A 19,213-nucleotide genomic window follows, 5' to 3' on the forward strand; every position below is an offset into this window, starting at 1 on the left:
GTTGTACATTGCCCAGAGTGGCCGGGTGACTGGCCAGATGGACGATTAAGCAATATAAGAAATACAATGAAATAAATAAATTGGGTCCCCAAATACCATCCTCCTCAGCAGGCATGGTCAATTGTCAGGGATGCTGAGAGTTGCAGTCCAACAACATTGGGGGTCCCAAGGTTGGAAGCCTCTGGTCGTGCTGCAACTTTCATAACCCCATCCTGGAGAAAACCTGACCCTTCAACTTAACCAGTTCATTCCCCCCCCCTCTTTCTCATTCTCTTTCTCTTCCCCTTCTCTTTAGTTTGGGGTTGGGGTGGGGAGTTGTTTCTGCCCTATACATGCCGTGGTTGCTCAATCTGAAGCTCAGGGAATAGGCATTAGAAAGATCCTACCTACCAGCTTATAAACCACTGAATTCATCACAGCCTTTACCTTATGTTGAAGCCAAACATTATAATTGCTGATCACATAAGTCTTTATTGACACAAGCAAAGAACCATGCATGGAAATTATTTTTATAAATGAAATTCTTGATTGCATTTTCCCTTTCAAACTTTCTTCCCCAAAGACTCCGTGCTGAATGTAAATCTGTTACTTCTGTTATTGGCTAGTTCTTTGCCTTGGAGACTTGAGAAAAGGTAGTTGAAAGTGTAACCGAAGTTTGCAAAAGTAGCAGATAAAGGCAATTAAGTAGCTTAATCAAAGGAATTGCTTGAGTGATCTGGATATCATCATCAACCATTGTTACCTATTCTCATCAATTTATGTAGTGTACCACCAATTTGTAAATTTGTGATTCTATATCTATATCTGTATCTCCAGCCTTTTATCCTTTCTGTTGAACAGTTCTGTTCAGAGGGTATGCTCTCCACTGGTGAAAGTGGGGTGGCCATTTTGCTGATCCCCGATTCCTGCAGCTTCCAGTTCCCTCTGAAGTATAGGGCTTTTCTAGATGAGGCTTTTAACCTGCGAGTTTACCATGGCTTCTGCTTCTGGATTCTTTGTGGGATTAAGATCAGAATATCCTCTACGCATGTTTTTTTCTGGTTTTTCCCCTTCTCTACCTTTCTATATGTTTGCTACATAACCTCTAGGTGGCTCTGTGGTATAATGGAATCGCACAACTACACTAACATTTCATTCTACCATTCCTCAAAATACCCCCACCCCTACCCCGCGTACACGAAATGCTTGGGAAGCACAGGACAGGCCCTGGAGGATGACGGTGTCATCTAAAGCACCCACAAACTACCATGAGTGGGGAATCATGAGTGCACAATAAATGTCTCATGTAGAAAAGCTGATATGCTCCAGATTTTGGGAAGGTGCAAGCGGCTGCAGGGGATGGGGAATGAGCAAATGTCATTCCCCCTTCCAGGGGCTAGATCCCTCCCTGGATCAAATGCCTTCCATGGCTGGAAGGTGCCCTTTCATTCCCAGAACAGGAAGTTTGGATCCATCCCCGTGTCATTATTCTCAAAGAGATCTATTTTCCGTTTAATGATTTTACTTTCATCTAGACATTTTCTGCTACATATCCAGCTTAGAGATGAATTGCCGTGAGTTCAATTTGCTGAATGGTAGTCTGAAAACATGTGGACTATAGTAAGAATATGACACATGGTGCTGAAGGTTAGAGAAGCAGCAGATTAACATTCCAGTAGATGATTTTTCTGAGGACAAACTCTTGAAAGTATTACAGGCTAAAGATCATGACACTGATGATGTATCTAGTGTTCTCAGCAAAATTGCTGCCCGTATTGTCAGCAGTGAGGGCGAGTCAGTGCCTTTTTCAATTAGTTGATGACACTGACTACAGGCATGTCAAAGTAGGTCTATAAATATCATTTACATCATCGGCTAATATAAAAATGGATAGGGATAAATTAATCTGGAATTTCTGGATGTTGCTAATTTTTCTGTTAAGCACATTTGAAACTGTGTTAACGTGGAGTATCTACTTTCTCCACCCCACCACCCGCACTTCTTCTAACTCTAGATTTTAATACTGAAAGTTTTAGAATGAAGTGCCAAGTGCTCTGCGTTTCACTCTGTGTGAAATGAACATCGGCGTATTTCCTGATAGAGGCATAAAAATGGATGAACCAGATTGTAAGGGGGGGGGGGACACATACTTTGAAGTGCAGCTTTGCGCTAAGGAATGATTGGAAAAGAGCAGCCTTGTAGGGTTTCATAGTTATTGTCCTTGCACTCATTTCAAGATCAGATATGCTTAAGTTGATAAGTAAAATGGCGCTCCTTCTAACAGCCAGCATACAAAAGGGAAGAAAGGGGAACCTGCCCTCCCAGCTTCACTATGAGATCTTTCATGAATAAAATACACACATTTCAAAATGATTAAAAACAGAAGCTGATAATGTATTGCGGGAAATATTTTCAAAGGCAATCAAGGAATTGAATGACAATGAGAGTTAGGCACCCAAGTGCTATTTGTACTTTGTTTCCCCACGTTTTATTTTTAATTCACAGTCACCCTACTATGACAAATGCATGCCGGATATCTGGAGAGTCTTTGGGTGGGATTAAAAAAAGACACTTGTGCAGATGAAGGACACTTCCACTTGCAATTTGAATGGGACCCAATTTTCAGCAATTCTCCTTTTCAGTTGCAGCCCCCTCCTCATGCCATTCCCCATGTTCCAGAGCACCCCTACAACCCTCACAGCTTAGGCACAGCCTGGGCTGCACAGTGCTTGTCTCTGCAGATCTTATGTTAGGTAGCATCATGTTGCCTGGTAGAAGTGTACATGTCTCTTGCCTGTACTTATGATCTACTTGTAAACTCCCCCCCGCCCCATATTACAAAAATGACCTCAGTCTCCAATGCAGTCTCCTCCAATGAAAGCCAAACTTTTCACTGTTCAGGGAAGTTGGGAGCACATAACAATAGCATATCATTGACTTTCTTATGGCCCAGTGTTGGGCTGTTGTGGACTGCTTTTCAGCTTTCTCGAAGTATCTTTCAAGTACGCATAAAAAGAGTGGGTTTGGGTGTTTTGGCACAAAGTAACTAGAGAACAAGAAAGGGGGAACACAAAAGTCAGATGTTTCTTGTTTTTTTAAAAACAGTTTTGCTTCCTGAGGCACTGAACTGGGTGTTCCATTGAATATGTGGTTTCCTTTGAAAGTTTATGGAAATGCTCCCCCTCTCATCTACTAAAATTCAAAACATAGCCACAAATCATTTATAGGAGACAAAAAACAATAAGTACTGTCAGCACAGAGGGCTATATTTTACTTGGCTGTGCCATGAGGAATTATGGTGGCTTGCAATGAGTCGAATATAAAGTAACATACGGTGTCTGTTGACAACAGGGTTGGAAATTATAAAATGTAAAATCCAATATATTTTCTTCATAGTGTCAAACAGCTGGGAGTTTTTTATGGCTTCTAGCAGGATGTCAAGCCTTTTCTCATGGACCAATAATTCTCAAAGCACATTTAAGTGTGTGCTGTTCTTTATGTATTTTGATATGGTGTGTTTGTTAAAAAATAATCACAAATTGTAATAGACTGTGACTCATGCAGACAAAACAATACTTTAAGACTGCACTCTTATAAACACTTATCTGGGAGTAAATCCCACTGAACATAATGGGATTTACTTCTGAGTAGACCTGAAAAGGATTGTGCTGTCTGTGATCAAAACTGGCCGTATACTTGTTTAGTTAGGAACACAGGAAGCTGCCTTATACCGAGTCAGACCATTGGCCTATCTAGCTCAGCTTTATCAACACTGATTGGCAGCAGTTCTCCAGGGTTTCAGGCAGTATTTTTTCCAGCCCTATCTGGAAAAATGCCAGGGATTGAACCTGCAACCTTCTGCATTCAAAGCAGGTACTCTACCACAGAACCACAGCTAAACAAGGAGCACTGAGATATTTTAAAAAATATAATGTGGCTTTTAAAAGAAGATGATGGCAACACAGTCCAGATAAGAGTTCTCCTGGTGAAACGAGTTGGATAGTGGCAGGGCAGTCCTATATAGAGATGGCATCAGGGCTCTCGGGTGTCAGAGCATCTGACACATCTAATGCTCTGCTGGGCTTCTTCTGGCAGGGAGGGAGGAGCAGTGTTTGTGAGGAAGAGGAGGGAATGAATTTAGACCAGGTCTAGGGCTACTCTGAATTTTGGACCTGGTTGGGAGCATAGTTGATGGCTGGGTGGGCTTTGGATCTTGCAGAGCCAGAGCCACCTCCAATCTGCCCACACCACTTTCCACCTTCTCCACCAGAAGTGAGATGCGCAGATCTTTCCATGGAGGCGGGGACAGCGTATCTGAGATTGGACCTTCTTGTCTGAGATCTGAACTTTGTCTCCAATCTCGGAGGGGGATTTTGGATCTATTCTATGGCTCCTGGGATACTCTCCGAGAGACCATAGGATTGCAGCCTGAATGTGGTTTTGTGTTCTGGACCTAGGCTATTAGCCCATGCGAATGTATACTTTAGACAATTCATTGCAGAGAAAGAGTGAATAGCTTCTTGCTAAGGTAAGTCTGGCTCCTATTAGAACTAATTATTAATAGAAACTGCTATTTTGATAAACAGAAGGCTGTTTTTGACCACTGTGGCTACTTTAACAGTGCATTCTTCTCCTAGCTCTCTTCCCTTGGAAACAGGAAAAGCAGATACTGTCAAGAACCATTGAAGGTAATCATCAGTATTGGGATGAGGTGAAATATTTGCAGGAGGCAGCCTGTTTCGGATTAGAAAGATTAGCATTATCCTGAGGTGACAGGTGAGGTGATCTGAGGGCAATAGCTAGGGAATTGTAATATCAGCAAGAGTTAAAGGATGATGCAGCTTGGGGATGACTTTCTATAGTGTGTGTTTTAGGGAGCATAGGATGGTTCTTGCAACATATTTCCAGATCTAAGGGTGAAACGACACATTATGTGGGAGTTCTGTGACTGCTTTGCATCAGGGAATCAGCATAGGGAGGCGGCCCTGATCCAAATCACCCCCCCCCCCCGCTGTTTTTAGGAGAAGAAAACTACATTGGGAGATCCAAATCTCCTGTGCCAGGTATACAGGTGTACAGGCCCTTTACATTCAGGAAATATCAAATGCTTGTTTATTTCTATAAAGAATGTGGGTTCCAGAAGTTGTTCACCAATACTGATGCCATCTTTTATTTTTAATATAGAATGTTAAAGAATGTGCAAACCAATGATCTGGTCCACACATAACACTAGCCCATGTTTTATTTAACCCATGGTTAACCCATGGTTTGTTGCCCTAACCAGGGTTTGTCTGACAGTTGAACAAACCATGGTTTGTCTTCTCAGTCCCTGTGTTCTTTGTTTCCCTCCTCCTTTGCCCACTTCCTATCTATTTATTTATTTATTTATTTATTATCAAATTTATTAATCGCCCATCTGGCTGGTCACCCAGCCACTCTGGGCGATGTACAACATACAATAAAAACAGTTTAAAACAATAAAATTCTACAATAAAAACATTTTCTAAAATACCCTAACCCACCCCAAATGCCTGCCTGAACAACGTTTTTAATGCACAACGGAAGCTCATTAAAGAGGGGGCATGACGGAGTTCCCTAGGGAGGGAGTTCCACAGAGTGGGGGCCACCACAGAAAAGGCCCTCTGTATATCTGATATCTGTATCCCAAATGCCTTTGTAGTGCTGTAGCACTGCCATACTGAACAGCTGTTTTTTTTTTTAACCACTCTTCTCTGCTGACTCCATAGCTTGTCAGAGTAACCCATGAACAACCTGTGGTTCTGGTTTCACACATAATGACAGCCCATGGGTTAAACAACCCAGAGTTCATAATCCAACAATAAACCATGGATTTTCTTTCTGGGTTGTTCATGGTTAAATAAACCATTCACAAATCACAACAACCCATGGGTTAAATAAACCATGAGTTGGCATTATGTGAAAATCAAGGAAGAACATACATAACAATGCAACAAGGTTACTAATTAACAGGAACGGGAAACTCAATGATGACAATCTTTAGTATATCCTGGGTAGATTTGTGAGATAATTAGATACCAGAGCCTAAGGAGAAGCTTGCTAACTATTGAAAGAATTTGGATGTGTGAGTTATATAGCTGAATCATATTTATAAACAAATATGCATCGGTATTTGATTGGAATAATGACCAGCTTAGTTGGAAACACTCCAAGAAGAGCAGGTGCTAGGGCTGGTGTCGAGGGTGGGCATGGTCAGGCACCTGCCAAGCAGTAACACCCCAACAGGGGCCCATCGACAAGAGCCCCCCCCCAGTTGGTCCTCCTCTTCACCGTTGCAACCTGCTTGTTCACTTGCCTCTCGCTCTGGCCCAGACAACGTGGTGGTGAGTAGTAGGAGCAATAGATGCTGCTGCCTACCTGTTCACTGGCTGTGTGGCTGTCAAGAAAACAATCCTGTGAAAGAAGCAATAGCAGATGGTGGCAGTGGTGTGGGGGTAAAACTCTGTATCTTACCAAACACTCTATCTTCTCCTTCAGGGAAGGGGCTCCAACCCCCTGTTCAATTCTTGTTGCCCTCCCTTCACCTTTTCTAACTTTATGATATCCTTTATGCGATGCGATAACCAGAACTGCATACAGTATTATAAATGTGGTCACACTATAAGATCATTACAATACTGGCAGTTTTATTTTCAGTCCCTTTCCTAAGAATCCCTAGCATGGCATTGGTCGTTTTCACACTAAGTTAACATTTTTCCACAGCTATCTATCATGACAGCAACATTTCTTTCGGGTTGAAATGTGGAAGGCATGTTTACATAGTTTGAAAGGCGTCAAAGAAAAATGCAAGTAAGAAAAGATCTCAACATATAAAATAAAGAGAGCTTCTGTGCACAGGCTTTCATCAGTTAGGATGCTTCCAGGTGAGGCTTTTATAGTGCAATCGTCCCTCCACATTCACGGAATTTTACTGGGGTGGGGTAGGGGTGGAGGCTCAGACAACATTGTCTTCCATCCAACATTGTCTTCTACTCATTGTCTTCCACTTCACTTCTTCTGTCTTTTTCCTTCCTGCAGAAAATCTCTTCAGGAAAAAAAGATGGAATTGCTGCACAAAGCTAGGGATGGGCAAACTCACCATAGCTCACCTGTGCGCCACATGCCGGACCCCTGCTGGCTGCCTGACCCTGCTTGCCATGTGCAGCCACCCATTCCCTCGCTGAGCTGCTCTTTTGCGTAAAAATGGTGACTTGGCCTTTCTCATAAAGGGCCATTTATGCAAATGGTGTCCATAAAGCATTCCTTTACGCAACATTACAGGCATAAATGGTCCTTTTACACCCGTAACGTTGCATAAATGACCAGTTTACAGCCATCATTTACATAAAATCAGCCTTTACGGAAAAGGCAGAGCAGCCATTTTGTTCAGAATGGTGGCTTGGCAGAGCAGCGGGCTTGCTGAGCGTGTCCAAATTGGCACGCACTGAATCGGGCAAGCACAGCGGTCTGTGGACTGGCGTCTGCAGAGCTGAGCTGGCAAGAAATTGCCAAGCTTCAAGTCCCATCCAGATGCCATTGCCTGCACCATCCCTACGCAAAGCTTTCTGACTGGTAGTGCTACAAACTCTCTATGTGGAAGCACCTCCAGGCACAAGCTATGCTAGGGACTTAACTAGTTACTAAGCAATCATACACACATTTTTAGATGCCAGATGAACAAAGATTCCCTTGGATAGTACAAATCTGACATTTTTTAATTGGGGAGAAACCTCCATTTCAAAGGTGATACTAGGGTAGAAATTTAGTTTTTCATCCAGTTCATTCTTTGAAATTGAGGGCAGAGGCATTTTAGGATGCTAATTTAGGATCAGCCAATACTATCAAGATGTCCACCATCAGATGGATAATGACGGTACTTCCTTTGAAGGTGGGATTGACTAACAACATAATTGTATGCATGCTTGTTTAGAAGCAAGTCCCATAGCTTTGTAGCGTTAATATGCCAAGAATGCGTACAAAGGATTTTCCAAGCTGGGTTTCTTATAAGACTAAAAGGTCTTGCCATCAGTATGGACCATTTAGACAAGGGAAGGGTTAATGTTTTGACAACAAAAGTTTATTTACATTACATTTGACAAAGAAGTGCTGTCCAGACCAGAATACAGTTTTGGTAATTGTTTTTCCATCTACATTTTCAGGGCATCTTTATGCAACAAAGACAGCAAGGATGTGACTTGGTCAGCTTGAATCTAGGAATGGATCAAGATAAAGGTTATCTGACTCAAAGAATCAAAGGTAATACATACTATGCACATAGTCAGAGGATTCAGTTTATATAATCTCAACAGAAAGAGTAAGAAAAGAAAAGCATTTTCAAGATAGTTCTGGTCAATATTCAGCCATCAGAATTTTGTGTTTCAGGCAGTTAAGGAGCATGTTTATTATTGTCTGGTACATTTATAAATGGGAACTGCAACAAAATGTTGTACTGTGGAGTTCTCCAGTTCAAGGTTCCAGCCAGCCATGCCCTCTTCCAGGATACTCCATTACATTTCTCTCTGTGCCCATTTTCCCATTTTGAATTTTCTCCACGAGACATTATGTGCCCACTGAGCATGCTCAGGCTTAACTGCGATGTCCCCCGCCCCAGAAGATTGTTTTCTGGTTTTGCAAACTTTGGAATTTCCTCAAGTCTGTGGATACCACTTGGCATGGATGGTTCCATTTTGGCTACAAAAGGAACCACAGGAGAATGGGTTTCCTATTATAGGTTATTCCTTCCTTCAGGGTCATTCCAGTTGTCCTCACAACAACCCTGTGAAGTAGGATAGGCTGAGATTAGTTTAAAGTTTCCTAGAGAGCTTCATGGCTGAGTAGGGATTTGAACCTTAGTTCAACTCCAATACTTTTCTCACTACTGCTTTTATTATTGTTTTATACGCTAAACCTCAACAAGATGGACCTGCCTTGAAGCTGTTGCCTGTCAATCAAACCAAGGAAGTGAATGGGAGTGCTGCTGCTGAGTGGGGTTGGAGACAATGGATGGGATGGAAAAGACATAAGCTGCATTAAAACGAGGCTGGTTCTTTCAGAAAATGAAAGAAACAGTGAGGCAGAAAATCAGCTGCTTGTGTAACAAGCTATGATGCCTTATTCTTAAGTTTTAGAAATTTGGTGAGGGTAAGTGGTGCTTGTCATACAGTAGTTGAACTGTCAGTGGAATTCAGAGATGACAAAACCAAAACTCGGGTTTTTCAGGTTCTTAATAGTGGCCTGAATAATAGTGGTTCTTGGGTCCAAAAGAAAAGAAACTCAAATGTTGGTTATCAAACAAAGTCCTGTTTTTCATGTTTAACACCACAAAGATCTTGGATTTTCAGTTCTTAGAACCTTTGCTCTTTTGAGGCAGTCGGCAAGCTATGTGAAATGAATTTTAATCAGGGCCTACCAATATCTATCAGTCTATCACACTTCATAACTCAGATAATAAAGTCTAGAGAGAAATGATGGGCTGGAAGAGGTGAAATCTTGAAGGCAAGATGCAGAGTTTTCTATATCCAGGTCAGACAAGGTACACAAAGGTTCAGGATGAACAGTACACTTTTGTAAGGGGAATCAATAAGAATGTTTTCCCTAAACTGTAGGACTTGGATAAATTAATATTTGCACTGGAGCCATATGAACACTGGGAAAATGAAAATGATTTGGGGGTGAAGATAATGGTACATTTCCTCATATATAACCACAACACAAACTATTTCTTTAAATTAATATCCAGCTTTGCTAATATGAAGACAGACATGTTTCTCTTTATTTCTGCTCTCTGCCAGCTCAGGGACCTGCATGTTTAGCCAGGGCAAGAGACAAATCTGAGTTACAGCTGGCCTTTATCTTTTCAGAAGTGGGCCATCAGCCATTGCCACGTTATCCCAAAATGCTAGATATTATCTGATATTTTCCGAGACACATAAAAAACAAAGACAGCCACACTGCTCTATTAAGTACAAAATCCAGGAAGGGAGAGGGGTGCTGAATCCCAAATCCATAGTTATAGTAGGCAACACCTTTCTTAGGACCAACCAAAATGACACAAATGATGAAACAAGCTAATTAAATACCACCCGGGTCCGGCCCTGGTTTTCATTGGAACTGCAGCATACCAGAAGGGCAGATTTGACATCCCCAGCTATGATCTCAATGAAAGTTCCCCCCTCCCCCATGCAGCAGTTCACCTTACAAAAAAAAGCTTTCTCCATACAGCACTCTGTGGCTGGAGAAGGAAGTGTTAGACCACACATCCTGCTGTCTTGATGAAAATCCCCTTTTGCACCTTGTATTTACTTTTTAAGAACCCAGATGTGATTGCTAATCATGCTATTCAGGGCTTATCTACACAAAGCATTTATTGTGTGCTTGTCATTCTTCATTCACTTTAGTTAACTGGTGCGTTAGATGATGATGTCATGCTTGAGCAATTCTCCTGTGGTTTTCACCCACTCCCCCGCTTTTTTTCTGAATGGGGAAAATGCAGTAGTTTTTGCTACTGCAAAATGAAACTGCCTCAGTCCACTGGTGTAGTGATGCTAGTGAACTTTGTCCACTATATGTTGGGGGAATGTTGAGGGAGGGAGGGAGGGAAGTTGAAGCTCTGAATTAGCACAACAGCACAATGGTTCATGTCAAGATAGGGGGCAAGAAAAGGGCGAAGGGAGGAGCTACCTGTGTAAGGTTATGTTGCAGCACATAGTAATACATAGGACGGGGGGAAATGGGTGCATAGAAAACCCACACACAACCTGAAAGAAGAAAGAGCAGGAAGTTGCAGGTTCCAAAGCCTCGTATAGAAAAGCCCTAAAGTAATGTCTGGTTTGACTCTAAGAAGAGAGATCTGTGGGATGAACAGGAGTCACTAATCTGAAAGCAGTTCTGGTATGTATGTATACCAGGGATGGGTATTACCTATACCAGGGATGGGTAATTCATGGCCCATGAGCTTCATGTAGTCCCCCTGACCTTAAGGGTACCCCTGCTACCCCCACCGCAAAATTTGCTGCAGTGGTGGCAGGGGCAATGGCAAAACAATAGGCAGTTTGTTCACTGAATTTCGGCAGCAAACCACAAAGATGGTTTATATTTTGCTTTAAAATGAGGCATGAACCTTGTTTTAAAGCTGAATTTAGCCTTTTTATGTCACTGTTGTGGTTTGCCACCAAAATTCGGTGGCAAACTACCTATTGCTTTGCTGCTGCCACTACTGCAATTCAGCAGCACATGGCAATGGTGGCAGAGCTGTGGCCCCTGGAGACCCCAAAGTTGTCCACCAGGGATAGTTGAGACATTTGCTTCACCTAGGCTTTTTTTTTAAAATAGATTCATTTATCCAATCTGTATTTCCCAGAATCAAATGAAGCCATGAAGTTTGTGGTCGAAAATACATACATTTCCGAGCTTGCAATGTGTTCTGTGAAACACACACACAAAATGTATATGTTAGCATGTGCACATTTTAAAAATGTGCAAAGGAAACTGGATACATTTCTAAGATGCACCCATTTGGATGCATGCATACAAAAATGTGTACATTTGAAAAATGTGCACAAAAATGCATGCATTTGAAAAAATGCACATAAAAATGCATACATTTGAAAAACGTGCATAAAAATGCATACAAATTTCTGTGAAGAAAAACCCCATACAGAGCTGGAATATAATGAGTTTGGCAGTGGGAAAATGAGATCCTTGATGGGACTGGGTTTAACAGATCCTCCCATTCCTAGTATATACACTAACCCCTATTGAACTGTGCTTGGGGGAACAAAGTCTACCTAAAAGGCAAGGCAGAACTTCCCAAACCCCAGCTCTTAATTTCTAGAGAAGCTGGGGCTCAGATCTGTCTGAAACTCTCACCAGCTGACCTGGCAGCTCATCTCTCTCTATCTGATATGTAGATATTTTTGTAGCTGTTCAACACTGAGGGAAATGAGGCCTTTAGCTCTTGCAATCAAGTATGAATTTTGAAGAACTTGGAAGAGAAAGGGTTGGATCTAGGATCTGCCTTCTGTGGGAAGAAGGGATCTTCCACTCATGGAAAGTCCCTCTGCCCAATTTTGGGGGATCCACCCTCCCACACCACAGCTGCTTCCATTCATCAGGGTCTCCTGACTCTCTGTGTAGCATTTTCACAGGGCTGGAGAGCCTGCTGTGGGAAGGAGGGGGCAGGGAAGTCCACTTCCACCAGCACAGTTGATCCAGCTTAAATCTGGATTCAGCCCAAAGCATCCAAACAGCCCAAAGCGATCGCACCCAACATCAACATTAGATGATTCTTGGGCTAATTATCCAGTGAGACCAAGGCTGAATCTACACATAGCAGTTATATCGTTATCATAACTATTGGTGCCCATTGGTGTCAGGTGTACCAATAGTTATGATAACGGTATGATAACAGTATAACTGCTATATGTAGGTTCAGCCCAACAGGTTTGAGGGACAACATGTTTCCCAAGGACACTCAGACAATACATCAGGGGCACTTGTATTCTTGGTAACTATTTTGTTTAAAAGGTGCAAAGTCGTTTTGCCAGGTGCCTTACATATGGTACAAAGGAAAAAAATTGAAAAAGACAGAGGAGGTGTTTCCATTTTAGCTCAAAATAACACAATCCTAGATCCCGAGAACAGTGAAGGACAAGTTGATGTAATACCTATGTTAAGTCATGAGAGTATTTGCTATATAAGAAACGTTCCCTAATTGCCACACAAAATATTGTGTTCAAACCTGCCTGCAAATCCTGTCATAACTGCTGGACTCTCTAGAGGAAGCTCAAGCAGTCTTTGCTTGACAGAACACAGGCAAGTTTTAAAATACTATAACTTGCTCAAAGGAAACCCAAGGGATATCTGCTGTATCAGAGGGAATCTATAAGCATGAAGGCTACCTCCTGAATAAACCACAGAGGAAAAAAATGTCCCAGCATAAAAAAGGAGATATACAAACTTTACACCCAGCTGAAGGAAGAAAATTATGATGATTTGTGAGAACCCATGGAGTTCCTCATAGCTTATGTTTAATTGAATTATGCATCTTTCACAAGCTATGCTGTGTTCAGTTCTAGGCCAAACCAGGCATTACTTTAAATCCATATCTAGCAGCTACATCTTTTTTGTTTTTCATAGAGTAGGCACAGGGACCACTGATCCAGATCTTAAAATCTCCCTCCCCTCCTCACACACTAGGGTCCCTTGTGCCTACTCTAGAATAAAAATGGGGGGAAATTCTGTAACTGCTAAATATGGATTTAAAGTAATGTCTGTTTTGGCCCTGTACTGGATTAATTCTGCCTTGAGAGTGCCTTGTGAAAGCTGAGTAAAAGCATGGTTTTGGGTGGACAGAGCAATGGAAAAGAGAGAAAGTTAACTTGAGACGGGTATACAGCTCCACATTTTGTGAAACACTGGTCATCAACCTAATTCAGAAACCTGTGTGAGGTTGCATGTGCACACAGATCTCTTGCATATGCAGGTTTCCCCATTCATTTCAATGAATCCACCAAATTCTCGTATACATTTCTTTGCATGTAGGCATTCAGCATTTCCATTGAAATGAACTGGGACTTTTTTGTGGGAGAGTGTGTTTTCAGTAACAGGCAGCTCTGTCGATAAACAGGTTAAGAACTGAATGTTAGGGTTATGAGATTGAATTCCCTTATGCTTGTGTTCTGGATTAAGTGGTTTGTGGATCACAGTGACAACGATACATAAAACACATTAGCAGCAGTGAAACAATAGATAAAACGTGACTCTGGAGGAGCATATACACACATAGTTTTACTAATTGGGGAAACCAAATACTATCACCTTCCCAAGCTATTCCATACATGTTGCTGTTTTGACAAACTCTCAAAGACATGTTATTTTGACACAGACTTTCTAATTATCACTTCTGTCCTTCATTTGTTCTCTGATTTATGTATATTTCTTTTTAGACTTCTAATGTTTAAAAATAGGTTTTTTGTATCAAATTATTTTCCTGGCAAAGATAGAATTCCTTGGTTCAAAGTAAGATAGCATCACCCTGATGGCCGGCACATTACATTTTATCCTAATCTCTCCATTGCCATACAAGCTGCTTCTCATGAATTGGTTTGATCACTGTCATTCATTTCTGAACATACATCGTATAAAAAGTTAAACCAGATATTCTCTGGGCTTGTTTAGTCATACGGTAGCAGCCATTTCATGAATGCATGAGGCTACCGCAACCAGGCTGGTGGGAGTGAGTACTCAGGTCTCACTCTTGCTGCTCCAAGACTTCTCTGGAGCCAGCCTTAATTTCCCGAGGTGACACGTGGACACCATTTTAAGAGGGAGCAAATAAATAAGTGTGGATTGGGTTTGGGAGGCTATAGTACTTATGGTTTGAGGGAGTGGAGATGTTTCTTCATTGCTTTGACAGTAGGGTATTTTTTAGAATTCTTTCTGATTTAAAAAAAAGGAAAACATGGTTCCTTGCTAGGGATGTCAGAGAAATAGGTAATGGATTCAGATGAGTTTCGATTTCTATGAATCCGACATGCAGTTTCTGCAGAGGACTGGCTTTTTCCAAGTCGCATGGATTCTGAGGACTCATGGACCAGGTGTGCTTTTTTTTAACTATTGGGAGTAATTGCGCAAATCCACATTTGTGCTAATGTGCACTTGCGCAAGTAGAATGAAATTCTCCTACGTCCCTAAAAAAAAAAAAAAATCCAATTCCATCAAGGAGCAGACAATGGAATGAAAGACGCCTCACAATCCACGAAACACAGAGTAGATTTAACAAAATCCATACATCATCTCCCAATCTATCTGAAATGAGCAGGAACATATGAAGGACTGCCTGCTCCCATATGAACCTGCCCATGTTTTAAGATCAGCTTCGGAGGCTCTGCTTGTTGGCTGTCCACCAAAATCAATTAGATTGATGGACACAAGAAGCAGGGCCTTCTCAGTGGTGACCCATTGAATTCCCTTCCAAGAGACATGGCTGGCCCCTTCTGTGGCTGCTTCCAAGAAGTTTTTAAAAACTTACCTGTTTTCCCTGGCTTTTCACTAAAAGTTTTGATTTTATTTTACAAATGTATTTTATTTGAACTGATTTTATTTATAACCATTTATGGTGTTGTTATGCTTTTTGTATTGTTTTTATTCTGTAAGCTACCTTGGGAAGACCATGGTCCTTAAAGCTGGCTAAGAAATTGATTAAATAAACACACAAACAAACAAAGTTTGGTTTTCCTGTCCCAACACAAGTGCTGCAAGTTGTATCACTTTCATTAGAACACGGTGGCCGAAAATTTTCCACATTTTTGATTGGAACAGAAGAAATTATGATTTAGCAGCTGCTTTTTTCTTTCTGTGGAAATGTATTTGCATTTCTTAATTTGCTTTAAAAGCAATTTATTTAATAGTCTAAACATGAAAAGATGATAATATTCTGGCAGGTGTGAAAAAGCAATATGTAGCATCATAGCATCTATACAGAATTCTACAGATTCCTGCGTGAGGGAGGACAGGAAACAACCTTTTTACTACTGAGCATTTTTTACACTTACCTCTGAGTGAATAGCAGACAAACATGGAGTCCTAACTGCACCATAAAATGGGAATTATTTATAAAAGGGAATGCTGGACCCGATGGTTGGTGAACCATTGACACGTGTGCCATAAATCCAATCAAATTAATTTAACAAGTCCAGGGAGAGCCATTAAATTTATTTAGAGTGGGGCTGGACAGTGGGGAGAGTAAAGGAAGCAGACCCAGACTGAAATTAAAATTGTCCCTATACCACATTAAACACACATAGAGTAGATGTGCTAGTCTGTTGTCTCAACAAGAACAGAGTCTTGTGGTAGCTTAAAGATATGTCAATGGTTATCGTGGCATGGTTTCATGGTTTAGAGCTGCCCATTTGATCAAACATATGAAGTGGCCTGGAAATTGGTGGATATTATGTCTGGGTACAAATTAAAGAAAAGAAAGATTTTATATAATGTCACAAAGAAACATAGGTGATAATGCCATCAGAACTAGAATGCCCAATTCCTGTTGGAATCAAGGAGAATTAGGTATGTCCTATGCTACTGTTGCCAGAAAGCACCCTCTTAAATCCAGCTAAGTTGAATCTGCTTATCTGGTCAGTATAATATGGATCACAGGTAATTTACATAGTAGAAAAAAAGCATTTTGTTTAACCCAAGAGACCTAAGGTGTTAACATGAGAGCTAAAAGTGGGGAGGAACATGGGTGCATACACAAAACTCATCCCAACGTCCTCATTTTAGCCTCTGGTCTTCCTGTGTTGAGCTGGTACAGGAGTGGATAAAACAGGATTCCTGATTGCATGGAGGCTGCTAATCAGGTGAACACAGATCTGGCCCTAACATTGGGCAGGGTGCGGCAGCAGCCACAGGCAGCTGATTCTGGGTGACCTGAAAGAGCAACAAATTTTTAGTTATTAAATGTATTGTTGTTGTATTATTACTGCTAGGGAGGGGGAGAGGCACTCGTGGGATTTTCTGCCTCAGGTATTTATTTGTTATTTATTGATTTCTTACATTTGTATCCATATCCTGCCTTTCCTCCCAGGAGCCCAAGACGGCATATATGATATCATCCTTGTCTCCATTTTCTCCTCACAAAAACTCTGTGAGGTGGGTTTGGCTGAGAGTCAGTGACCGGCCCAAAGTCACCCAGTGAGCTTCATGGCTAAGTGGGGACTAGAACCCTGGTCCCCTGACTCCCAGTCCAACCCTCTAAGCACTACACCATACTGGCTGCCACAGCTGAGCTGGTCAAGATGATGATGATTTACATTTCTGTACCACCCGATAGCCGAAGCTCTCAGGGCAGTTTTCAAAAGTTAAAACATTAAAATACAATATACAAAGTTTAAAATCCATTTCCTTAAAAGCATACGGACAAGATATGCAAACAACATATAACTAAAAACAACTTTGAACTAAAAACAATGTAACAAAAAAAATAAATAAAAATCTAACAATAAAACAACACAGCTTAAAACAACACAGCTTAAAAACAATATACACATAACACACGTCAGCAAAAGCAACAAGAGTTCAAAAAAGGGACGGTCTGCCAGAATAATAGGGTCTTTAATGCCTGCTTAGTTAGAAATCTTCGAGGTCAGCAAGCGCATTTCAACCGGCAGGTCGTTCCACAACTGAGGAGCGGCAAAGGAAAAGGTCCTCTTGCCTTTGGCTGCCAATCCCACATTAGGCAGCTGCAGCAGAGAGCCCTCAGAGGACCTTAGGTGGCGGACTGCTACTCCCACCATTGACTTGACTGCCTATAGGTGCCCCTTAACTACTGGTGAGTAGAAGCACCATTTGCTTCTCTGCCACTGCCAGCAAAATGTCTTGGGACGGCTCTTGAGTAGAAGTCCCCTTCAGACCTCTCTGCTCAATGTGAGAAGGTCAGGGACTGCGGGGACAGGGATATTGGAGGGGCTGTGTGCACGCCCCTCCCCTCGCTTCTACCCCTCAAGTGCAGGCTGAATTCCTGAACAGGGCTAGAGCAGGCATGCAAAACCTCCAGCCCACAGGCCTAATCCAGCTCAATGGGGCACCCCAGTCCAGCCCATGCAGCCTCTTGGGGTTCCTCCAGGGGTGGGGTTTAGGCTCCAACCCCGCCCACTGGAGGAATATCCTCAGAGGGCATTCCCCTGCTGCACCTGTTGTCTCCGATGGGAGGAATGTGGGACGGCCTGGGCATTGGGACTTCCTTGCATGCAGCTGTTCTCCGCACATGCAGGCGAGTCCCAATACACCTCATCCCCACTGCTATCTCTGAACTGAGATTGGAGGTAGCAGCAGGGATGAGGAGCGGCCTGGGTCCCTTTCTCTGTGCTGGGAGGAGGCACAATTTCAGGCCTCTTTCCAGCCTAAATAAAAAAAAGGGGCTGAAGTCAGGGGGCATAGCCACACCCTATGACATGACATCTGGGCAGGCCCATGCCTCCTGACATCATCTGGCCCATGGTGAGTAATCGAGCCCCCCTCCTGAAACAGTTCTGCACCCCTGGGCTTCAGTATAAGATTTACTTACTAACTCCAACGCAATAACTTTGTGCCATCCATGTGAGTGATCTGGAAGACTGACATTTTCCCATATTGGGATCTAAATGCTGCCATTTATAAAGCAGTTCATCTGTGTCTCTTCATTTTCTGGTGTAAATACCATCCTGCTTAGTATTTCCAGGTTAGGGTCATTTCTCTCTTCAATTTTCAGCTGTTAGTGAGTTGCTACTTTAGGTTGCAGGGGCCGGGGCTGCTGACTGTGAGTATGAACATATCTAGCACTCAAGAAGAAGAAACCATTATTTTCCAGAACACCATAAGTATATATAGAACAGTTTGTTAACAGAAGCAGCAGGTAACAACAGGTTTAGGTAGTTGTGTTTTGTGGGCCTGTCCTGCTGTAAGTTATTTCAGAGTTCCCATCCAGCATTGCCAAACTATCTCTTTAAGCTTCGCTGGATGGGTATAGCACGGGGGTCTTTCAGCCCAAGGGACAGATGACATTTTAGAGAAGCTCTCCGGGACCGCATTCCTGTGGTAGGTAGGGACAAAGGCAACAGAGGCGTGGCCAAAGGCAACAGGAGCAGAGGCAAAATACCAACAATACCAGCATAGTGTAGCTTAAAGCTCTTCCTGTCAGTACCTAAGCCATAGGAAATGTATTTCAACCTTTTAGAATGGGGAAAGACTGCATGAATGCTGGGAAGCCACCAAATGATTGGTGGCTGGGGGAGAGGAGGTGGGGCCAGGGGAACAGGACATGGCTGTCTGGGGAACCATGGGCAGATGGACTGAGACCCCAAGTGGGCTGGATTTGGCCCTGGGCCTGAAGGTCTGCAACCCTGGTATAGTAGGCTGAAGAAAGCCTGAGTGTGTGTATCCCTGTCTGAAGTACAGGAACAAATGTAGGGTTTGACTATAGGCAATGGATTGTACTAATTGCCTGAACATTTAGGTCTTATTTAAGTATTACCTATCCCAGGTATAGGCTGTGGGAAAGCCCACAGTGTGATGCCAGTACTGCAGTCAGTGAGTTTGTTTCCAGACTGAGTTGGTTGCCCTTGAGTCCCACTGAAATCCGTGGGATAAGATGGTTATAGCTTGATTTCAATGGGAACTAAGTGCAATGGGATCTAGCAATCTTCTCCGGCTCTCCCACCGAAAATCATGGAATCAT

The 19,213-nt window shown here is 42.4% G+C and overlaps 1 long non-coding RNA gene across 1 annotated transcript in view; it reads left to right on the plus strand.

Moving 5' to 3' along the window:
* LOC146352397 (uncharacterized) overlaps window positions 1-19,213 on the plus strand; it is an 85,952-nt gene that overhangs the window by 32,188 nt on the left and 34,551 nt on the right. The window contains exon 2 of the long non-coding RNA XR_014787354.1: window positions 8,157-8,253. This is a non-coding gene — a long non-coding RNA (uncharacterized LOC146352397). The remainder of the gene's footprint in view (window positions 1-8,156; window positions 8,254-19,213) is intronic.

This window comes from Heloderma suspectum, chromosome 2 (genome assembly GCF_057233095.1).
Source record: "Heloderma suspectum isolate Gila_16-S chromosome 2, 16-S_ref, whole genome shotgun sequence".
Classification (NCBI taxonomy): domain Eukaryota; kingdom Metazoa; phylum Chordata; class Lepidosauria; order Squamata; family Helodermatidae; genus Heloderma; species Heloderma suspectum.